Source organism: Hemicordylus capensis, chromosome 4, assembly GCF_027244095.1.
Source record: "Hemicordylus capensis ecotype Gifberg chromosome 4, rHemCap1.1.pri, whole genome shotgun sequence".
NCBI lineage: Eukaryota > Metazoa > Chordata > Lepidosauria > Squamata > Cordylidae > Hemicordylus > Hemicordylus capensis.
The window spans coordinates 165,661,787-165,670,090 of NC_069660.1; the positions used below are offsets into that span (position 1 = coordinate 165,661,787).

The 8,304-nt window shown below is 46.3% G+C and overlaps 1 protein-coding gene across 6 annotated transcripts in view; it reads right to left on the reverse strand.

Annotated features, from left to right (window-relative positions):
• The window catches only part of LOC128323964 (uncharacterized), a 46,683-nt gene that overhangs the window by 37,944 nt on the left and 435 nt on the right, over positions 1-8,304 (reverse strand). For 5 of the 6 annotated variants that reach the window (XR_008306546.1, XR_008306543.1, XR_008306544.1 and 2 more), the window contains exon 2: positions 2,045-2,185. The exons of the other annotated variant lie outside the window; for it this stretch is intronic. The gene's annotated coding sequence lies outside the window, so the exon portion shown is untranslated. The remainder of the gene's footprint in view (positions 1-2,044; positions 2,186-8,304) is intronic. 6 annotated transcript variants of the gene reach the window in all.

Consider the following 8,304-nt stretch of genomic DNA (forward strand, 5'->3'; position numbering starts at 1 on the left):
TGTGAGGCCTTTGGGGACAGGGGACAATCTTATTTATGTATTGTTTGTTTTTCTATGTAAACTGCTTTGAGAGCTTTGGAGGAGGAGGAGGAGGAGAATGCTACGACATCTTTATAATGATGAACATAGATAAGTGAACCAGCCATTAAATAAGCTCTCTTTTCGTTGCTGGGTCAATGTAATGTTCTTCCCTTACTTCTGGAAGAAACTCTTTAGATTTCTCTCAGGAGCTCCAAAGATGCCCCCTTGTGGCTCAGACATGTATTTTTGCTGACTAACACAGCAACTCTTCTGGAAAGTAGGTGAGGGCTTTTTAAAAAAAACACCCAAAAAAACAGTCTCTCACCTCTATAAATGTAGCTGTATATAAGTTCCATTTCACCAGGAAGAATTTTAGGCACTCCATTTAGAAACATCTATGCTCAAAGCATTTAAAACTTCTAATTATGTGCCAAGTTTTGCATGAACAGCAGGGTAAAGGTAAAGTGTGCCCTTGAGTTGGTATTGACTCCTGGCGACCACAGAGCCCTCTGGTTTTTCATTGGTAGAATACAGGAGCGGTTTACCATTGCCATCTCCTGCACAGTATGAGATTATGCCTTTCAGCATCTTCCTATATCACTGCTGCCCGATATAGGTGCTTCCCATAGTCTGGGAAACATACCAGCGGGGATTCCCGCTTATTGCCTCATGCAGTAAGAGTTTTTGAGGACAAAGGTGCTCTCCATGTTTATGTGATGTGTGGTGCCAAAGTCTGGGGAACACTGAATCTGAACAATCTTAACTTAAGGCAACTCAGAATTATTTTTTGAAAGCTATTCTAAGTTCCACACAGTATAGCTATAGGGATTAGGTTTGCACTAGGCCTGTGCAAGAGAAGCCCTGATTCACTGAGGGCCACACTGTATCTTCTTTGAAGGGACCCTAATTTGACACAGTTGCCCTCTTTGGCACTGCTTTGAGGAGGGCTGATTCAAGATGATCCCTTTGGCTCCTCAAGGCCTTGCAATGGCTGCAGCTTCAGAAAAATAATACAAATCCCAGGAATATCCACACTGTTCCCTGGATCCCTTGGGCTGGGGGTGGGGGAGCAGAACAGCGGCTTATCTCCTGCCCCCTGCTAGTCCCAGGAAGTAGTTTTGGGGGGTGGAGAGCTAAACTAGGAAATCTTTGACCCCCCCCTTTGCTTTGCTTCAACCCTGCTTCAGCCCCCACCAAATGGTGCTTCACTTCATCCAAATAGGCCCTTGAAGCTTCACATAGCCCTAGCTTTGCACAATCAAATCCCCAGTATTTAGAAACTTTACTTTGTATTGGCTGCAGGCTCGGACTGGCCCACAAGGCAACAGGGCCTATTCCTGGTGCGCCCCACCTGCGGGGTGCCCTGCTGCACCCAGTAGCAGTGAATACTCCCACCCTTAAGTACCCATTCAGCTCAAAACCTGGCACCCTCCTCACATACATTCCACCGCCCTCTCAGTGCCCCCAGTCCAGCCTTGATTGGCTGAAATTGCAACATTGCGTGTAATCCTGTGAAGCTGGAGTGCAACCCCTTTTGGGTTAGGGATACTGTACTGCCATAGGGGTGAAGGAGGAAGATATTCTGGGAAGGAAATACTGAAGATGGGAGAGAGGAAAAAAGATTGAGGAGATAACAAGGATCATGAATCACACTAGATAGTGTGAGGCTGCTGTTCTCTCCTCCTCTGTCCTCTTGGGATGATGATTTTATTCATGATTGTTTTGTTCATGATCATTATCTCCTCAATATAACAAGGATCATGAATAAAATCATCATCTCAAGAGAACAGGGGAGGAGAGAACGGCAGCTTCACACTACCCAGCAGCTGCATCAGAGCCCAGGGAGAGACAGAGACTGAGCCTTACCCCTGTAATCTGGGACTGTGTAACAGCAGATAGATCTGAAAAACCCTCTTCATTCACCTGTAGATGACTTGTTTTTTGGAAGCCTCTCTTTTCTCTATTTAGTTGCTTACAGATTTCTCTTAATATATATATTCCTAAATATTTATTTTATATTTACCTGTATTGTAACGAGTTTGCAGTCAGTCATCAGTGCTAATTGGCCAACTTTTTTGTTAGGCTAACAGTTCAGGAAGTCAGTTGATTGGTTAAGGTGAGCGAAATGGTTGAGAGATCACCCTGGAGGGGGAGTCTTAAGAGTCTATAATGAAATAAGGTTGCAAGGGGGTAGTGGTGATGAATAAGGTGATGAAATAAAGTTGCAAGGTGACTCATCCTTCTCCCACCCCCCCACCCCACCGCTGTGAGTGTGTCTATAGTCAATGACAAGAAACAGCAGGTTTTAGACTATATGTCAGACAGAAAGGCTCTCCACATGAGCAGTGTGCAGAGCCTAAAGGGGGTTTGCGGGTAGGGCGGGCTTGACCTATTCTCCCCGCAGACAAGCAGGGAGCTCTCCCTGGGTGTCTGGATCGGCCACTCAGACGATTACTGGCTCCGTCATGGAACTGGTTGGGATAGCATGGTTCGGGCGCCTCCTGGCCCCCGGAAGTCCCAGAATGACCTACACGAGCGCATGGGGCATTCTGGGGAGCCTCCCAACACCAGGAGGCTTGTTGTAGCCTCCCCGTTGGGGGCTTCTTGTGTGTCGCTGCAGCAACACACAATCCCCTAACCTGCTTTCCATGCGCTCTTGCACCTGAAACCCAGGTTAAGCAGCAGGTTACTCAAGAAGGTTGCGTGGCTCCCGGCAGTTCTCAAGTGCAGTGGCTGCACTCCCTTAGCCCGGTTTCCACTGAGCATGAGAATAGGCTCAGAGAGAGAAACTGGCTGTGTTTGGGAGAGTCTGAAATGGGCAGAGAGCTGGAGCACCTTGGGGTGCAAGATTTGCCCTCTGGAAACCAATGTAACCAGTTGCTGACTTGTAGGAGTGCTCTGCTATTTCAACTCCATCTAATGCTCAGCTTGTATATTTGTAAACAAACCAAATATTACAAAGGCAGCAAAAGCTTCCAGTGAGTTCCGCTCCAGAGGAAATCAGAGCCCAAGAAGCACCACACCTCAAACGTCTCACCCCTCAGAGAAACGGGCAGAACATACATAACATTTCCCTAGCTCCCCACCACCACACCCCAGCTCTCTCCCCCTTTGTTACATAAACAAACTCTACCTGTTTTCTTTCCCCTTTTATTTTGCTGTGTACTGGTTGCTCCCTATTTCAGGAAGAATGGGGGCTAATGGGCAGGAGGCCCTGCATGCTACTTGGGGCCAGGTATTATTCCCTCCTTGTGCAGTCTGCTAGTTTGAAAAAACCTAGTTCCTACAGCTTCTTCCCCCCATTATCAAAGGTTGCTGGTTGGGAAAGTGGGGTTTCATGAGTAACGCTAGACTGCCAAAAGACGTGTTCCATGGAGCAAACCATAAAGAAATACATTTACAATAGCTTGGCCAAATCTTCTGAAGGCATAATAAGCTATGATCTATGCTGAACTTTTGTCATTCCAGTAGACTTGGCTGGAAAGATTATTCAGCACAGGATTATAGCGTTTGAGATATGAACTGTGTATTTAACTCAAGTATTTCTCAGCTTTATGTGGGCTTCTGCACTCCTTCTCCCCATCTCTTATGAGTGAAAAGAGATTTAAAGCTCCTGGTTTTACTTTAGAACAAATTGCCATTCCATTCCATATAATTCAAGACACTGTGGAAAGTCACATGAACTCAAGGAACTGTGGAGATTCCTTGAGAACAGCCTGCCACTGCATGAGGCAGGCTGTTGCACTGCTGAATTGCTCTTACAGTTAGGAAAGTTCTAATGGGCTCCCCTTCGGTTTGCAGTAGAGAATTTGGCATAGGAGCAGACTGGGGCATAGGAGCAGGGAACCAGGAATGGGGGAAATGTGCACCTTGCTACAATGTGCTTTTGTGAAGGTATGTGCATTTCTAAGCATGTGCACAATGCCTTTTACTCACCAATAAAAATGATCATCAAACCCCTCTCCTAACACCTGAGGTTAGTGTCAATGACTAAAGGAGGAATGCTCAGGCAGGCTTAAACTCCAGAATCTCACATTGCAGAAAAAATATTTTTGCCACCTGAAAGGATGAAGAGGGTATAAAATCTAGGCAGCCTTCAGCCTACCTGCCCCCTCTCATCATATAAAAATAATGGCGGGTGGTAAGAACCTACATACTGTACATTTGTGCCAAGGATAAGCCCGACTCTCATTGCCAAGGCTTCAAACAAGTGAAAAGAGAACCCCTCAGAGACGTAGCATCCTTTGGACAAAGGGGGGACAATTGTCTCCAGGCCTGGAGGGCCAGGGGGCCCCACCAAGCTCTCCCTGGCTCAGGGTGCACCTTGCTGCCATGTTCTGCCTTGTAAATTCAGAGGAAATCCAATCCTCCTTGTGCTGGCTGAGTGCCGGTGGTGAAGTTTTCCACGGGGGAGGCAATTTGCAGACCACTCCTTGAGGGCCGGCTCCACCCCACTCCCCACGCACGTGCACACCAACATGCAGCTGCATCGCGTCCCATGGCCATTTGGCGACACTCCCTGGGTGGCCCCACAAATAAACAGGCAAAATGGCGGCCTTGGCGGAGGAGGAGGCAACCTTAATTGAGGCTGAGGCAGAGTGGGCAGCAGCAGGGCCCAGCCAAGGCCCAGGCCCAGTCCCGCTGAGCCTGGAGGAGCTGCCCGGGTTGCTGCTGGAGCTGACCGCCTACTGCGGGGCACTGGGCACCGCCGACCAACCGGGTAGGTGAAAAATGGGGAGGGGAAGGCTTGGATGGATTAAGTTGGCAGAGGTGGCTGCCCCTAACTGCCCTGCCCCCTTGCATCTGGCATCAGACGCAGGGGCTGTGGGGCACATGCGATAAGGAAAACATGGAGACCCCCTGGCCACACTTTGTCCCCTGGGCACCAAGAAGTTTGCTACGCCACTGGAACCCCTGAATGTGTCCCCTCACTACACAGTAACCAAACATATCTGGTTTCGACCTACTATTAGGGGATGAGTTTTGAGGTTAAAGGGTATGATTTGCAGGCAGGTGAAGTGCTGGCCCTTCTCATTTTAGTGATTAAGTAGCTATCTCATTTAATTGATTGATTGATTAAGTGCCGTCAAGTTGGTGTTGACTCTTAGCCACCACATAGATAGATTATCCCCAGGATGATCTGTCTTCAACTTAGCCTTTAAGGTCTCTCAGTGGTGCATTCATTGCTGTCGTATTTTTTATTATTATTATTATTATTATTATTATTATTATTATTACATTTATATCCCACTCTTCCTCCAAGGAGCCAAGCAGTGTACTACATACTTAAGTTTCTCTTTCACAACGACCCTGTGAAGTAGGTTAGGCTGAGAGATAAGTGACTGGCCCAGAGTCACCCAGCTAGTTTCATGGCTGAATGGGGATTTGAACTCGGGTCTCCCCGGTCCTAGTCCAGCACTCTAACCACTACACCACGCTGGTTCACTGTCGTAATCGACTCCATCCACCTTGCTGCTGGTCATCCTCTTCTTCTCTTTCCTTCAACTTTTCCCAGCATTATGGACATTAAGGGAGCTGAGATTCCGCATAATATATCCAAAGTATGATAGTTATTTAATAGCTATGCCCTTTCCCAACTCAGTGTCCATACATTTGGCTTGCTAATCAAGTGATTTCCCTGCCATGCAATGACACAGGTGTAGGAAGCTAAAATTCTGCTCACATCTAGCCAGTTTGAAAACCTGGCCTCTGATGAAACTTTGGTTGGGATTTCCCATACAAAACTCTGACCCAGTTTAATCAAGACAGAGGCTCATGTTTCCTCAAAAAATATGAACTGCTAACTGGGCAAAGCATCACCTTTTAAAAGAGTGGATCTCTTGTATTTAGTAAGGATAGAACAACTGTCCCTATTCAGTCCAGCATCTCTCCATCAGGTGCTGGTGGACCTTTAGGGTCAGGGAACTATTTTTTGTCCAATTCTTTTCCTATAAATAACTGTATTGGGGACTTCTTTGTTGTTGTTGAAAAGCAGTATATACATATTTTTGATAATAAAGATAAAAACTCAGACTCAAAGTAGAAAATGGTAACCATAGTAAACAGAAATGTTTTGCATTCCACACATCTCCAAGTGGTGAGGCAGTTTTTCAGAGTTAATTTCCTTGTGAAAAGAGAGTTCTGGAAACCAGTGCCCCCTGTAACAGGGATTCCCAGGTGCTGTTGACTACAGATCACCAGCTTCAATGGCCTTTGGTGAGGATTATGGGAGTTGTAGTCAACAACATCTGGGAATCCCTGTTACAAGGGATTGTTGTTTTTAAGGTGGAACTGTCCACTACTTGGGGGTGTGTGTGCATGCATTCGTGCTGGAACTGGCCACTACTTTGGTGTGTGTGGGTTTGGGGCGGGGTGTGTGCATGCACTGGAACTGTCCACTACTTGGGTGTGTATACACACACTTCCCCACAATGGTATTTTTCTGCTACATGTAATATTATCTAAAAAGGACTGTCTATTTCTTTACAAATGTGGGAGTAGAAGCAAACACATAGATACTGTTGGTCCTAAAGCAGCATCAGTACCTACAAAGGATGCAGCGATGTGAGCCTGAAGATAGCGACAGGCTCATTTCAGTAATGTACAGTGCCTAATATATTTTAGGGGCTTTTATAAGTAAGTAAAAAAATGATGGTGCTTTTTGCAAGCCAGCTGCAATATCCTGCTAACTTGGCAAAGAGGCACCTTTTAACGCGGTGATTCTCTTTATTTAGCAAGGGGAGAGTAACTGGCCCTATTCACACCCAGCACAGTACCTCCAGTGACTGTTGCTGGTGTCTATCTTATGTTACTTTTAGATTGTGAGGACAATCTATCTTATGTTACTTTTAGATTGTGTGTCCCCTTTGGGGACAGGGATCCATCTTATCTTGTTTATTTATTATTATTTCTCTGTGTAAACTGTCCTGAGCCATTTTGGGAAGGGCTGATTTTTTTTGATTTTTTTTTACATTTTACATCCCGCTCTTCCTCCAAGGAGCCCAGAGCGGTGTACTACATACTTATGTTTCTCTTCACAACAACAACCCTGTGAAGTAGGTTAGGCTGAGAGAGAGTGACTGGCCCAGAGTCACCCAGCTAGTTTCATGGCTGAATGCAGATTTGAACTCGAGTCTCATAGGAACATAGGAAACTGCCATATACTGAGTCAGACCATTGGTCTATCGAGCTCAGTATTGTCTTCACAGACTGGCAGCGGCTTCTCCAAGGTTGCAGGCAGGAATCTCTCTCAGCCCTATCTTAGAGAAGCCAGAGAGGGAACTTGGAACCTTCTGCTCTTCCCGGAGCGGCTCCATCCCCTGAGGGGAATATCTTACAGTGCTCACACATCAAGTCTCCCTTTCAAATGCAACCAGGGCAGACCCTGCTTAGCTATGGGGACAAATCATGCTTGCTACCACAAGACCAGCTCTCCTCTCCCCGGTCCTAGTCCAGCACTCTAGCCACTATACCACGCTGGCTCCCCAGCGTGTAGTATTTCTCACTACCCTCAAACTGCAGGGTTTTCAGCCCTCCTCACCACACTAGTTTTAGTAACACACCACCACCCTGCCTTACAGCTCTTACAAAGTCAATTACCTATTCTCATTATACAAGCACCTTTATAGCTATCAAGTTACACAACAAAGGAGAGAGATCTCTTTGGGGGGGGGGTGCTTGGAAAAGACAAACTTCTCAGCCTCAGCAACTTCCTCTGGAAATTGGGATTTTTAAATTAACTGACAGGAAAAATTGAAGCATGGTGTAGTGGTTAGAGTGCTGGACTAGGACCAGGAGATCCGAGTTCAAATCCCCATTCAGCCATGATACTTGCTGGGTGACTCTGGGTCAGTCACTTCTTTTTCAGCCTAACCTACTTCACAGGGTTGTTGTGAGGAGAAACCTAAGTATGTAGTACACTGCTCTGGGCTCCTTGGAAGAAGAGTGGGATATAAAATGTAAAAATAATATAAAATAATAATTGTAAAATAAAACAATTTGTTCTCCCAAAATCTGATTATGAGGATGACTTTCTACGTCAAAGTGGCCACAAAGTTTATCACAGCAGCTGTGTGAAGGAGCGAGCAACAGGAAGGAGCGAGCAACAGTTCCCTTTTGGGCCATTTTTACGGTCAAAATTGCACACACCCCAACTGCCTTCCGAATGACAGCAGGGGGAGGCTTCCGTAGGTAGGAGAAAGATTTGGTAGTAAAGATGGCATGCAAGGGAACAGTTAAACATCTTCCTAACGCGGGAAGTTTCACACCCAGCCTAATCCTTAC